The sequence below is a fragment of the Ambystoma mexicanum genome, chromosome 2q (genome assembly GCF_040938575.1).
Source record: "Ambystoma mexicanum isolate Mex_15411 chromosome 2q, UKY_AmexF1_1, whole genome shotgun sequence".
In the NCBI taxonomy this organism is placed as follows: Eukaryota; Metazoa; Chordata; class Amphibia; order Caudata; family Ambystomatidae; genus Ambystoma; species Ambystoma mexicanum.
Genome location: NC_090924.1, coordinates 466,585,271 through 466,601,333, shown reverse-complemented (window position 1 = coordinate 466,601,333; position 16,063 = coordinate 466,585,271). Strand labels below are relative to the sequence as shown.

General features: G+C 45.0%; 1 protein-coding gene and 1 long non-coding RNA gene across 2 annotated transcripts in view; one reads left to right on the top strand and one right to left on the bottom strand.

The window, feature by feature from the left end:
• Window positions 1-16,063, top strand: part of SDK1 (sidekick cell adhesion molecule 1) — a 2,988,580-nt gene that overhangs the window by 1,888,228 nt on the left and 1,084,289 nt on the right. The window lies entirely within an intron of this gene.
• The window catches only part of LOC138569533 (uncharacterized), a 352,464-nt gene that overhangs the window by 254,826 nt on the left and 81,575 nt on the right, over window positions 1-16,063 (bottom strand). Inside the window, exon 2 of the long non-coding RNA XR_011303255.1 lies at window positions 145-183. This is a non-coding gene — a long non-coding RNA (uncharacterized lncRNA). The remainder of the gene's footprint in view (window positions 1-144; window positions 184-16,063) is intronic.

Here is a 16,063-nt window from a genome sequence, read left to right as displayed (position 1 = left end):
TTAGCAAGGCATTGTGGGCAAATTAGCCCCAATGCAAAACTTTTTCTCCAGGAAATTGTCTGTCTTAGAGGGCAGTGCTACTTTATGCATGACTTAATGAATGTAAGATAGACATTTTGCAAAGCTGTCAGGACAACCACATACCTGGTTTAACCCTTACTAGGCATCATCGCTGCAGGCACCCTGTAACAGAAAAAAATGAGAGATTGACCATGGTAGATAACAGTGTTGACCAAGTGTTAAGAGGAACATTAATGAAAATCGATTACATGATTTCATTTCTTTGGTCATGCTTATTTATTTGTAAAACCCCTGATTATAAAACGGCATCTTTCATTGAATAGTTATTTTTTATTTTTTACCAATGTTATATTTGTCATCTTTTATGGAATATTATTTTTCTGAAATACAGCTTTTAACAACACATACACACACCCACAACCCACAAACTGCAGTCATGCGGACAAATGCACTCATGTTAAGCCTGTGTTACACAAACCAAATTTCTAGAAGATCAAAGGAGCCTGCCTGCTGCAGTCTTCTGATGAGGATAAAAGATGTATGTTAAAGAATAATATTAGTAGTCACGATCAAGACAATTAATAACTCTAGATGTAAAATAGCGTTCACCGCTCCTGGAAGTGCTCTTGCATGTCTCCAATGTAAGAAATGTTCCTGCCTACCTCTATGCAGGGCAACCAGTAAAGAATTCCCAATTAGTACAGATCCCCCCAATCAGTTGGCTCTCTGAACATGATGGGAGTAATTGGAATGAAATGTTTAGGATTAATTAGAAATCTAAGTGGGCTGCCTAGATGGGGTTGGAACTAGTTAATTTATTGCCTTCATTAAGACATTGTCACCGTAAAGACAGAACTCGGTGCTGCTCACTGGTACCTCATTAATCCCGTACGATGATAGCGAGATGGAGGACCAGAGCAAAGCACACGGTCCCATTTGCAGCGAAATCACAGTGCAAATTGCTTCAGTTTCTTTTGTCTGATCTTTACAATAAGTCCTACGGTTTAAGGATGAACTCTTTGCACATGGTATTGTCCGGTGATTTTAGCTGTGCAGCTCTCGAATATTGTAGCGTTGGCATTGTCTTAGAGGATGCATTATGCAGAAGATAGACATATTAATTAGGGGGGCACTCTGGATAAACAATGTCTTTTAAATGTATTGTTCATTTATAAAAGGACATATCACAACATAGCTGTTTGAATGTTGGGGCGGGGGTGCACATATGCAAGGAGAAGGTCAAAGAAAGTGCATTTAGACAATTACTATAATGCAGGGCGCAAAATGTGCACAAGCCATTGGCTAGTGATGGTTGACACTTGGCAAGTAAGAAATTGTATGCTTGCCCTAAGTATAGAATTGAGGTGGCGAGTGACTTTTGAATGGATAGCTAGTAGCTTCCAGCCTGGTATGTTGCACCCTGCTGTAATGAACAATGCACAGACATTTCAGATTAATCACATGCAAAAACAAGATCACGTGGAACTTAATAGCAACATGCAAAAGGGTTAGAAATTCAGCGTGCAGGGAGTCCTGCCCTCCTGCCTGGGTCCGCGCCATGCCCCAAGTGTGAGGTGCCATCTTCTGTGTAGATAGCTGCCAGACCAAAGATCAGGTGGTGAATACTTTTTTGAGCAGGGCATTGTTTGAATCTGAAATGATTCGATGCAGCGCCTGCAGCTCTGTGCAGTTCATTCCACGTTTTGAGGCCTGTACAGTGAGTGATAAGCCGGCGTGATGGAGCCTCTTGCTAGGCTAGGAGGTTCTCACTTGTTGATATCAGATGCCTGGTCAGAATGTAACGTTTAAGGAGTGACAAGTGTTAATTAGGTCCCTTGTAGAGCAGGGATCTGGCACATCTCTTTGCAGGGGTCTTTTTGGCACATTTTTTGTAGCATCTTTTTTAGCCCCTCAATCACCCTCCTAAACCCCCTCCACTGCCCCACAATGTTAAAAAGCTTTTTTTATTTAATCCCTAACCCGCTACCCGTAAAAAATGGCACGAAAAATGTGGCCGATCGGCCTTTTCAACAGATGTGGTGAAACTGCCACGACTCAGTGTACCGATGAGTGGATCAATGATGAGTCAGATATAGAACATAGGGGTGTGATGGCCAATGGGTAGCCAAGGACGCCCTTTTATCCCAGATCGGATAGGAGGACAGAAACTCTCATTTTGAGACCCCATTTCAATACATCTGCAGAGTCTGAACTAGTGCATTTTTTTATTTATTTAGGCCTATGTAGAGACTATTATAGTAGTTCAAATTCGGATTGACTAAGCTTCTTGGTAGGTCTACCTTCTGAGCCTTCTCGAGTTAATCTTAAGGCACATGTGGATCTGGAAGTGTTCTTTATGGACAATCTTGTCCATCTTTCTTTAATCCCCAGCTCGACATGTCAGCATCATAAATGTTTCCACTCTCCTGGCAATGGGAGGAGTCCAGCCCAAAGATACAGGTCAGGGAAAGGGGAAGGGCACAGGAGTGAGTAAACCGAAAAAGAGCATTTCTGTTTATCTAGGGTTTAGACCCAAAAAAATATTGCTGTTCATCCATCCTTTATCTGCCTGAAGTGAACTGGTAACACTTTTGTGGGATGAGCTGGTTGTATGTAGTAAAGCTGAACGCGATGTACGCGTTGGCGGCATAACACTGGAATGCTGATGAGAATGGATTTAGTAGGGCAACTGTTGGTTTGGTGCAACTGTTAATTTGATCTGAATTCACCAACTTTCACAGAGATCATGTCACTCTCTGAGGAAAGAGTCAAGGCCAGCCATGGCCTAGTCTTAGATAGGTACTAGCATGGGTTCTCTGGATGAGCAGGGCATAATCAATTTTATATTTGTGAATAGATCTAGGATATCTACTGTTCATATTGGTTCACGGTTGAAGACCTCTACTAGGCTATTAGGATTGAAGCATAATTTCGGTCTAAATTGTTGGGGCTAAACGTCTGCTGAAAATGCATGTGGTTTACTCTTTTTAATGAATCTGAAAGGATGGGAATGTAAAATGGTTCCCAATTCAACAGAATAACAGACAAGAGGTTTTAATTTAAAGTTTAAGCATTTAGCCTTCTAGACCTTGTGAGGGCTAATTATTGTGGGAGGCATTCTAATTAGGCCCGAAATGAAAATTGCTCCCCCATAGGTTTATGAAGCTAATAGCACTTGAAGAATCAGTCTGGTAATATCGTTGCCACTGGGTAACATCTTTAAATAAATAAGTCGTGTGAGAATGTGTGGGAGCCCACCACAAGATGGCAGCTCAAAAAACCCTCTTTCTACATCCGTTCTTTAGTACACTCAGAAGTGTGGGGTCAAGAACAGATGCCGAGAGACCACGGAACAGAGATGAGTCAGCGATATCCCGGTATTACTGGGATATTACGAGTGCCGGAAATGGCAGTAGGTTCACATTTGGACTCCATGGAATGGGTTTGCCGCAATCACTGGCACTGGTCGTACCAGTGTCGGTAATTGCGGCCTTTATTTCCCTGTAGATCACTGTCCCTACCAGCAAACTCAGAGTGTGCCAGTCCAGTAAGAATGCCATAGCCGGTATTACCTGCATTTCTTCTGGCATTTTTACCAGACTCTCGCAATCCTAAGGACCCCATTGGCGTTAACGGGTGTGTTGAGGAACTGATCAGGAAAGAGATTGGATGTGTATGGGTTCGGGAAGTGGCTTTGAAGTAAAACTACAGCTCAGCTCTATCCTACTCTGCACACCTCTTCCTTTTGGCTTTCTCCCTTTTAGACACCCGCAGTTGTACTTTAGTTTTTTATTTAGGCTTTATAAAGCGTGAACTATGGCCCGAGGGCATCAAGGCGCTGGATTATGAAAATGTCAGAGTGCCACAAATGCTGAGGATTGACTTTAGAGCCTGGAAAGTTTTGCAATTTTGAAAGCATTGCTCTCTAGCTGTGCCTCTCTGCATGATTAGAGGATTCTCTTAGGTGAGCCAATGGGCTCGGTGCTATTTATTTCAGACCTTGGCAGCTTGCTTCCTGCATTAAAGCCCTCATAAGAGTCAGAGAAGGTGCACATGCTTTGTACTTTCGAGCCACGCATTTGTATTCACCATAGCATCGTAATCTTCAGCACTCATCCTGAATTTTGACCTGCAATAGTGGCTTTGAATTACTTATGCTGATATCTTTCTATGCTGTCCCAAATCACAACTGTAGTGATTTCAGAGCACCTAGGCTTGACCATGGTCTGGCACACCTTGGATCATCAGCGGTAGCCAGACCTTGGTCTGCTGGAATAAAGAAAATAAGCAGGGGGAAGGAAAGGGGGAAATAGATGTTCCAAGCACAGAAACTGGGGGATGTCATTGGGAAGAATGTTTTATGGCACCATGCATGCAAGTAATTCCTCTTAGGTGGACGAAAGTTCTGCAAAAGGGAGGAGGGGGCTATTTAAGCAATAACTCTCAGTCTGAGGGACCAGATTGGATGATAATGCCCCAGGGCCCAAGTTATATAGGTCCAAGCGCACCCCCGGATTGGGTGTTATTGCTATTAGTACCCCAGCCTTTACATCTAGAGACCAATGCTGCTAACAGCAATGTATTTTGTTTGAATGAATGGGACACAGCGTTCAAACAGAATGCATACTCAAGATGACCGCAGTGGAGCTGGAAGGCGGGCACCAGGCAGAGCCCCACTTCCATTTCCATGGCGGCCTGAAGGGACACGGAGCGGCAGCAGCAGCGCGGGTGCAACTGCCGAATGAAACAGGTAAGTGGGGCTGCAGGGTGGGATGAGACAGCAGAAGGGAGGGGAGGATGGGGGGAAAATGGCAGGGAGGGGGAAGCAACCATGAGGCTGCTCGGAAAGTGGGCTGAGTTTGCGGGATTCACCCCCAATCCAAGCAACCTGATTGGTTGGCGCCCCACGTACTATTGTAAGTTAGTACACAATGGATGGATGACGGCCTTGAGAGTGTGCCTGGCAATCCTGGAGATTTGGTAGCTTATTTACCGGGGCATCTCTATACGTTTTATCCTCGGCTCAAATTCAGAATGTTAATCCTCCTTTAGCTAAGCCTGTGTCAAAGTGGCGTAGTCAAGGACAGACCAAATGGGCCAAAACCCAGTGGGCCAGAGTCTCAAAAAGTAGAGCCAGAGTCTCAAAAAATAGAGCAAATGAAAGGATCTTGTATCTACAATCAGTAATTAAAAATTGAATATGCATTGAAATTTGAAATTGTTTGGATTGAATTATATATGTGCTTCTTGATTAAACATAGAAACCCACAACTTAGCCAGGGCTCGCCTGAGTATATATTATATCTTCTCTAGAAAATTCCACTGTATTCTTCTTCTTAGGGCAATGTTTTCCCATAGACTAGGGTGCTCACTCCTCCTCCTGCCATGCCATTGGGATGGCGACTCTCTTCACCCTAACCACGGGCACACTCAACCCTTCCAAAGGGGCCACAAACTTCGGAGGATCCCTCTCCTCCTCAATCGTAGGTTTGGATATAGCGGAAAGCTTATTTTGCTCTTTTTCTTGCTCTTTCATTCCCTGGGATCAGGGAACTCACTCCTTCCTCTGTCTTCGGGTCTGATGTGGTTGTTTTCTCCATCATCTTCCCAACCACTGACACAGCAGGCTCCTTCTAAGGCAAGGAGTTTTAGGGTTACTTGTGACCAACCTAGTCGTTGATCTGATTCTTTCTCTCTCGTCAGGGAAATCCCTTTTTAACTTGCCTTTGTGTTTTTGGGCGGAAGCTCCCCTTCTTCTGTCATTCCACATCTGTTTCTTCTGAACAATGACTTTTTTCATTGGACAGGATACTTCCCTTCCCCTTCCTTGGATAGGGTTGGTTGCTCCATGTTCTTGGCCACCCTGCAGTCATATTCCCTGGTTGAACAGAGTATTTCTCTCTTCTTACTCATGGCCCTTGTCAGGCAGACAATATTATCATCCTTTTGCCATGGGGTCTCTGCTACCTAGGGTTTCTTTTCTGCTCAGGATTCCCTTGGAAGAGTCCAGTTCTGTGGCCTCCCTCTTTCCATGATAAAACCTTTCTGCTAGTTCTCGTGGTGTGATCTCTTTGTTGCATCCAGCAGAGCTTCTGCTGGAGAGCTGCCAACATGAAGGCTTCCTCGTCCCAAGTTGTTATCTTTCTATTTCCCCAGGGAATAGCAAGCAGCTGCTTTGTCTCCGTTTGCAACCTTATTCTGGCTTCCTCCAGCCCTTCTTGCATACCTGAGGTGGTGGGTGTCTATGTAAGCCATCCCGGGATTGATGCTTCCCTAGGGCAGCCCTTCCCAGGTCCCCTTATTAGACCATATTCAGTTGTCTTCTTAATTGGATCTTGGTACCATTATTACCATTTCCTTTGGACACTGGACATGGGTAGTATAGCTTGGTGGCTACACACAGAGCAACACAGGTTCGAATCCCAGGTCTGCGTTTAGAAACCTCTTCGGTATTAAACACGTTATAAAAAAACAATTATAAATTTAATTGGTTTAATCACTGGCTCTACATCTTTGAATATACTCTGTGCTATCGCCGTCATCTTCGAATTTCCTATGTTTGGGCCTCATTACACGGATGGCAGAGAACCATGGCGCTATTAGCGCCATGATTCATGCCGGTAAAATACCGGCACCGCCTTGGCGGAAAGGGGAATTACCGCCCCATTCCAAGGTTGGCGGGGCGGTAATTCCCCCTTCCACCATTGCCCTTCCCCATTCCCATTTTTGCCCCATAGGGCTCAATGGGGAAGGCGCTAATTACAGTACTGCAAATTGCGGTACCGTAATTAGCTCCCTGGGTCCCTTTGCGGGTTGGTTTTTAACGCCTGCAAAAAGCAGGCGTTAAATCCCCTAACCCGCAAAGGGACCTCGTAGTAAGGCGGTAAGGATTTACCGGTACCAGTATTTTACCGGTACCGGTAAATCCTTACCGCCATCCGTGTAATGAGGCCCTATGTGTTTGCGGTTCTACCGTGCACCACAGCTGCCTATGTTTTCTGGCCAAACGTGTGTGGCATTCCAAGCTCAGAGCCCAGTTTGTGGTCAGCCTGGAACCCTTCTCTGGTATGCAGGTATGCGGCTTCTGCCTAGTGCATGCGGGTAAAGTCTGACCACTCTGCGATCCGCTGAGATTGAGACTGTAGTTCCGACAAAACAAAACAATGTTGCCAAATTGAAAATTGTGCACATTACTTGGGGAGTCACACACATTTGAACTTTCGCTGTTTGATATTATCATGTTCTGCAAGGGGGCAACGTGATACCGTGTCCGTTAGGGGTTCACAAGCCCAGGGAATCCTGCTCTCCATCCACTCTATGTAGGCACACCAGGTAGCATCTGGACCATGCAAGTCCCCTCAGCCCCCCTCATAGCAAGAGTTTGAGGATTGGCTCTAACTCACCACAGTGGTCAAATTGAAAAAGCTTGGCAACCTGTTGTGAAGAAAAGGTTATTAAGCGTCTGTTCCATGCCATGTCATTCTCCTACATTGATTGATGCCATTATGAGGCCACCTCACAGGACTGAGGAGTGGGGAGGTAATCTTTCAGGCTGCAAGCCAACAACGCTGACACCAGTGCATCCAACAGTCAGCACTGAAGGACACTCAGCCAGTCAGCACAACTGGAGAGAATAGGCGTGAAGCAATAGTGAATATGCTCCAAAACAGACTCACAGCCAATGCACGTGGTGGTCTGGGCAGCTGGTACAGCTGTAAACCCTTTTAGCAGCAACAGTAGGTTCTATGTGAATTTTACATTTTTGTGAATCCCTGACAAATAAGCACATTTTCAATTTTCACTTTGGCAACATTATCTTTTTTTCGTTGGGAGTATTTGCTTAATATTAGGGAGTAACACAGACAGCTATTCCACCTATCTGGATGGCTGCCTTCACCTGCACGCACAGAACTCTAAACACTACCTTCTACAACAATACCAATCCGGCTTCCGACCTAGTTGTAACACTATCCATGCAATCAGTGACGCCCTTCGCATCCCGTAAAAATTAGGCTGCTGCCTTTTGGTCCTTCTCAACCTCTAAGTTGTCTTCTACACAGCTTACCAGCGTTTCAACAAAGGTATCTTTCCCAGGTTAGCTCCCTACCTGTCAAACAGACAGCATCTCGTCCAAATGAGAACTTACAGATCCATTATCATCCCATAACCTGCAGATTCGCCCCACTGAGGCCCTTCCTCTCACTAGTCATCTTCAATCAATACATGGAGGCACTGGGGCAGCTTCCGATGAGCCACGATGACAAGATACACCCATATGCTGATGACACCTGAAGGTCAATTCTGTCAGCAACATCTAGTGTCCGACACATCTTCCTCTCCCTTGTACAGATGATCATGTCAAGAGACTACCTGGAGCTGGAACCCAGGAAACTCAATTCATCCTGCGCAGGCATTCATTCAAGCGCGACCAATTCCAATCTTCACTGATTCACAGTAGATGTGACCTTTCCTTCAAGGCCCGCATTACCAAGAATATACAAACTGCCTGGCTTTCAGCTGGCACCAGCATGCCTTTATGTGCAAATTCACGCCCTTGACCCAGCCTGCACCCAGGCCTCGCAGAAAGCCATCCAGCAAACAAGGAGATGCACTTGTGTAGAGCGGAAGTGAGTTGGCAGTTATGATGTCTTAACTAGCAAACAATATGAAGGTCTTTGCAGAGTGAGTGGCACAGTATGATCTGCACAGTGAATACAGGTGGGCATTAGCAAAGAGTGCCACAACCTCCTGTGTTTTGGAATATTCAGTATCTTGGACAGGTGCCCCACTTCCCAAGTCGGTCAGGCACCAGTCGCATGCACCTGGTTTTTGATAGAACAAAATATACAAAACAAAAGTCAAAAGCAAACATGGCGTGCATACATGACCACAAAACGCATTTTAGAGACATCATCCCATTGCCAGGTAGTCTGTCACTGAACGCCTATGCAGTCCTAGAATCAATGCAATCAATGTTGTCCACACACAGCTCATAGATTTCAGTTCATCTGGCACATAATCATTGTCGACGCATATTTGCATGTCTGTCATTTTAACATTTGCCTTGCGTAATGTTACCCGGCTTAGGGTTTGCAGATTGAGCCAGTGCTGCTGATCACTTCCAACCAGATGGGTGTTATTCAAGGTTAGGAAACCTGGACATTCTTTGTTCTTCTTCTATCCCGTTGACCAAGTGGCTGGCCATACTTTCCCAGTACATGCCCAGTTTGCTGCATCTGTATTACGTTGTACTGCATATTTTTGTGGCATTTTGTAGAAGGGGTGCGGTTGTATGATAGATTGTAAATTTGATTTCAGTGTAGTGAGCAATGTTCCCTGTAATTAGTTTTCTCTTAGTGCGGAAATGGTGGGCATTCCATGTGCCCAACTGACTAACAAGGTAAGACCCCAGCAGTTCCCAGCAGGCGCTCATTACCTCCAAAAGGATGTGAAAGGCACGTGGAGAAGGCCAAATCACAGACTAGAAGGCTGCATTGTGTTCCAAGCACGCTAGCGACCCTCCCGGGTGAACTGCAGAGTTGGAGAGGCTTGGCCAAGCCTGTGGTATTAACCTTGACTCGTGAATTAAAAACTGCAAAGACAAGAAAGAAATACACACAGCCGTTGAGTTGGCAAGCGGCATGAACAACCGGTGTGTGTTAAGGAAAGATTGAAGTTGGAACAGTATATTGCACAATTGAAGGCTGTATGCGTGTGGATGAGACGCAAAAGGCAGACCTGTGATGAACTTTGAATTACCAATAGCTGTGAAACCAGCGATACTGAGTAGTGGAGTGGTCTGGCGAAAGGAAGCAGCCCACTCAAAAATCTCTCTGAAAATTGAAATGTTTTTGTTTGATAAAGTGAATGACCTATAAAAAACAAAGTGATCAAAGTTAACTGCGGGGAAAAGGGAAGTAAAAAGATGAACATTGAACATTTGTGCTTATGACACCGAGCTACCCAGACCAAGAGACACTGGGGAAAATAACACAAGAGTGTGAGTTGAAGGGAAAGTCGAAGTGGTCCTGCGGAGCTCTTTAGTAAAATCCACACACATTCGAAAGTATTTGACATTAGGAAAACGTCTGAACCCAACTGAGGGAGACCGGAAGTGTGATAAGTTAAAGGTAGTAAACCCCTAAAGGATGTGAAACAAGCTTGGGGGAAGGAAATCCCTGCAAGTTTTGTGTTTGAAAGGTCCAAGCCCGACTAAGGGAGACCTGCGTGAACGTTTTGCTTTGAAAGTTCCGAGTCCAACTGAGGGAGACCAGGGTGAACATTTTGTTGAACTCTGTTTTGAAAGATGGAATGAGAGACTTTTTTTTACGTGGAAGGCCAGGGGGGCCTCAATCCACATTTTGAACTGCCTTTGTTTTGAGAACCTGAGCCAGAGTGTGTCATCCTGTCTACAGGGGCCGCCTTTCTCTGTGTGAAGGTGGGGAGGACAGCTGACTCAGCCATATTGATTCTTTATATTCTTGCACACTATTCCATTTGCATACATTCTCCTTTACACACTTTTTGTACAGGAGATAAGCCAGGTAACAGGTTCTGTTAGCACAGGCCATCTTGTTTTGACAGACTCCACTAGGACTGTGTTATTTATTAATTGATGGTGGAGCATGCTCCCATCTTAGACGTAGGACAAGATAGGCATTCTTCCAACCCCTTTTTGAAAACAATAAAGGTTTTCCAAACATGTCTTTTGTGTCTATCTTGTTTTAGATACCATGAGTTCCTCACAGCATAAATAAAATGTGCTTGCACAAAATAAGCTTTGTATGCTCAGTATTAACAGTAGGTTTAGCTGTGGCTATTAATTAGTTTACAATGCAGAATGCGTGTTATGCTACTGGAAAAACAATCATGTGTATAACAAAAAACAAATCTCGATTATCATAGTTAATGTGGCTGGCAAAGAAAAATCAGTGATGATACATTATTTGCCAGATGGAATAATAGCAAGTAAAAGGAATGTCCCGGAAAACATGCCAATAATAGTTCATGTGCATGTAGTGTACCAGAGGAATTTGGAGATTTGCAATAACAATGTCCCATGTTAGCGGCGAATCTTGAGCCCATCAAAGACTCCCCAATGTAGAAACGGAAGACTCAGCCACGGGGCAGAGTATACTGTCTTTTATTATCCAATACAAACAGGGATCATACAGGAAAACAATTCTTCTGCAATCTCAGCTCCTGGGCTTGTTACACAAGTTTTTATTCATGAGTGACGTCACAAAATGAGGTCCACTGCAAAAAAACATGGGGGTGTTCCTATTGGTCAGCCTAGACTAACTACCTATACGACCTATGTGGGTGTAACGCTCACCTAATATCCACGGGGACGCCACTCAGTCTGGTTGGACCGCTTCTGACCTTGAACCCACTCCCTTGGACTCTTGTTCGGTTGAGGACCTTGTCTGAAAACACAGGAATTTGGGTTTAGCTTTATTGTCTCTTGTAGCCCGGAGCGACCTCCCTTGTGGACCCAACGACCCCCTTGGTGCTCTCCTCACTTTGCTTTATTGTATGGCCCGCTCTCCGTCCTGCTGTTCTGTGCAGGGGCTCTTTGTTGGATGGATGCGTCGCAACCTAGTTGCCTCACTTGTGCAGTCCAGTCCTGCTGCGACTCTGTTCGTCCAGGTAAGATTGCTATTTTGGCAGTTTTGACCTTTGTTTGCAATTGCACCTATGAATGTCTCTCCTTCTTTCTTAGGTGCGAAAGGAGTTCTAGTGGTGCCGTGCTGCTCGGGGCTGTGCACGAGATGGTAACTGAAAGCGCGAAAAGTGCAGCGCTATGTGCCTTTTCTTGAGCAGAACTGTTTGTTCTCTCCTCTCCTTGCAGGCCGCTGCGATATCCCGAATGGATGCTGCTGAGAAGATGGAGCGCGGTGAGTAAGCGTAGCACGTGCCGCCTTCTAGATCTTCTGTGTGTTAATCAGTGTTTTCTTCCTTCTAGCAGGTCGTAAAATGGCCCGGGATGGACATGGGCTGAGGACAAGTCAATCCTGGTAAGTGTGCGCGTATTTTGGTTGTTTTCAATATTGAAGGATAAACGCTTACTAATGCTGCTTTTCCGTTCTTTTTCTTCCCAGGTTGCGGCTTTCAAGATCGAGGGAGCGTTCGCCGAGATGCTGTATATTCGGGGGCCAGGAGTGGAGGACAGACGCAGGACTCACTTGCAGGTAAGTGTAAGCTAACAATGTTCTTGTTCTTGCAGGTAACCGGCCCAGGGATGCAGATGAGGATCCAAACAGAACGTGGTGAGCGTCACGCTGCAGCCAGCAGAGTAACGCGAAGCGTGTTCCACAGCTTGGGCTTGGCTTATATAGCCTGCAGGTATCCCAGGTGCCCCCAGGCCTGACCACACCTAAAACGCTAGACCGCATAGCTCGGTTCAGGATCTGAACTATGCGGGGGCATCCATGTTGTGCAAAACCCATTACAAGTCCCAGTTCTCTGACTTCCCATATGAGCCTGGCGCCAAAGGCGCCAGGACTGACTCCAAGAGAGTCTTGGGCGAGATGATGAGGCCCTTGAGGCCATGAAGGAAGGCCGTGGTGCAACCCCGATGGCCTGCCTGTTAAGGCCAGGGGCAGGGGCCATGACAATGGGTTAGTTGTTCTACTGGCTTTTTGACAGGTGGCTCCGCATGATGCTTCCCCCAATCTTCTACAAACTGCACTGTTGCAGGGTCGCAGGAAGACTATTGGTCCATGCAACATTTTACACCACCTCACAAATCGAGCTTCTGGAGTGGCTAGGGTGGGTCCTCCTAGGCCTTGGACCCTTTCTGGTCACAGAGTTTGGTGTACTTTTTCAAGGTGATGGGAAGGGATATGGAGGGCTGTGTGTTCCCCATTGTTGCTGCTGGTCGGATCACCTAGCCTGGGAGAGTGCCTGCAGGTTGCAGTTTTGATGGGCAACACTTGTAACATTTCCCAATATCTCTCTGGGAACAGCTTCTCTTCCCATGACGTGTAAATGGGCATTGTCCTGTCTGCTGCTGGGACACGTGTGAGTGGACTGGACAACAAAGCCCTTCCGTCTACAATTATGAGGGTTTTATTCTGAATTCTTGCAGGTGACTTGCTGCCTCTAAAACCAGGAATTTTCCACTTGCCCTTTTCCTTGACTGTGAACAGCAGCTCTGCGTCTCATGCTGCAGGGATCATCTCTCCCCTTCCATATACTGGAAGCCTGGCTTTTCATACCCTACAGTCACTCTATAGGTTCCCTGTGTGTGGATTCTTGTAGTTAGTTGCAATAACGCATATGCAAGGTTGGTCCACGTTTATGCTGCAACTTGCATTTTCGCGTTGGCAAAAGAAAGAAAGAAAAGGTTCTTAGCATTATATATGTCCTCTACCAGAAAGTAGGAACGTAGGGTCAAAGGCTACCCATCTCTTTGACGCACAAGTTGCAGAAAACCTACAGCAAGCTAGGTATAATTATAAACTAGCCGATCGATCACATCAACAGGAATGAAAATGTTACTGATAGAACAAAATGTATTCACATTATGGATACATCTTAAAAAATGAAGACCAACAAATTAATAGTCATATATTGCGTGAAAAGAAGGCATACAATTCTGTATATGGTGAGGTTAGTAGCACTGGAGGTGATAATTCATGTACTAACAATACATTAGTAGTACATATCTGCTGTCGACACCAACAATTTGTGGGTCTAGTTCGGAATTTGGTTATGCATTAAGTTCTCATTGTCACAGTGGATAATTTGTGATGCTCCAAACTGTCTTCAGAGCGCTGGACAGTGCTGTTAGCAGAATAGATGCATGTATTTATAAAAATGGGAAAAAACTGAAAAAATGTCTTTCTGTCTGTTCTCTATGATGTCACTCATACATCACAGGCCAATCACTTTGCACATTGGCAGCATGGAGAGTATAAACGTTGTATACAAATAGTATTAAAGTTATTCAAATTGCTGACAGCATATATCTTAAGGCAGCAGCAGTCACAAGAACTACCATTTGTTATTATGGAAAACATTGAGCTAGTATTTCTTACCAATATGGCTGCATGTGTGCTTTAATAAATGCATTTTGTTTTATTACAATAGAGGCAGAAAAATACTGGTTGTGAATTATGTTTTTATATGACAAAAATAAATGTGGATAAACACAGAAAAAAGGCCCACAAATAATTATGGATACACATAGACAGAAATGGCAGAAAACTAAATGCCATAAAACCGGAAGCCTTAATTATACAGTACTGGCATTAGTAGAAAAGAGACGCATTTGTAGAACTGTGTGTGTGTTCTCCAAACCTGTTACTTCGACTCTGGTGTGGTCAAACTGCCATTCTACAGGCCCCCTTTCAGCTGTAAAATTGGAGCGAAAAAGCACTGTCTGCATAGGTGTGTGTGTTTTGTGTGTTTGTGTGTTTATGCGCGCACAAATAGCAGGGGCATTGCGTGGCTCCCAAGATTGAATGAAATAACCAGTTGTGCTATCGTTCTTTTCTTTTGTGGGGTTCATAATATTAACTTGTGTCGGTGGTGCACAGGGACCAGGGTTTCTTCTTCCAGTCTCTTATCTGTGTGACATCTGTCATGTACACCTCTATGAAAACAATTGATGGTAGCGGGTGCAAAATGGTGCAAGTACCTGGGCATCTAATAGAAGTGCCTGGCTAATGCTTAATATTTGTACACAAGGCAAAAATGTTGGCTTTGCCAATGCTTTTTTTATTAGGACTTCAGTGAAGGATGCACATAATGCTTATAAATCGAGTGCCTAAATGCAGACCTGGCGAAGTCATTTTTATTACACCTGTAGCACATTTACAGCTCCAATTACGTTATTAATTCTGAGCAGACTGCTTTGAAAAAACACTTGCCGGCATTTTGAGTGCAACGTTTGATGGTAAGGCTCCATTAAAGCTGAAAGAGTACCCATAAGGAGGTGTTTTGAGCGGGCAGCGGCAGCAACTGGGTTGGAATAGACATAGGGATTAGCCTGGCCATGGGCAATCAATGGGTGCCCAATTAAAAAGCACCTTCAAGCTTTGTGTCCCTCCTCATATGCTTTTTCTCCCTATATGCACCCTTAGGAAACACACCCTACCCACCGACAGAAATGCAACACTGAGCCAGAGAACACCCCAGCGTATCCAGAGAAGGAAAAACCGAGGTCACTGCGACTGCACAACACAGCATAGAGGACCAACTAACTTACTATGCCTGCACTTTAAACTGGAAAATGGCCCGACCCAGAAAAGGATGCAGAGAAAGAGAACAAGATCGTGCAACAAGAGACGCGAACACACAACACCGACAGAACCCACAAGAAGCAGCCCCATTGGAAGGAAACACGCCTAACACAGCCATAACCGGAACAAAATCTACAAGAGAAAAATCCTTATACCTCGCAACAATCACGGTACACCGACATCCCAACACAGAAACCTCGAAACATGCAAAGAATTTCCCGAAACACGTGGAAAAAAGATGGGAGCACTCAACTAGAGAGTGGGAGGGCTCCGACCCCATTACCCTTTACATCACAAGAACAGAGGGGCAACATCGATTTCCACTACATCCCGCACAATACAGTGAAGCACCGACAACCATCTATGCTACCTCCCACCCAACAATCGGACTCAATGAAGAAACCAACACTGATCTTCATCCGAGCAGCATCACAGCAGAAACACCAAGACTGATCAGCCCTGTTATCAATTTATTGGACCGCTTCAATGAAGAAGCAGCCGTCGCCGTTCTTCATCCCACTGACATCAATGCGGAAACACCACAAACAGACAATTACAAACTTGAACAACAAATAACCTCAAAACAAAATCACACCCAGAGAATCCACTGTAACCTAATAAACGCAAGGTCAATGTCCAAACACTCAACTGAAATATACAACCTCCTGTCAGATGGAGGCATAGACATCCTATTTGTAACCGAAACATGGCTAGACGACAACTACAAGATCACCCTCATCAACTGCCTGCCTGAATACTTCAAATGCATCCAAGCAAACAGGAAATCCAAAAGA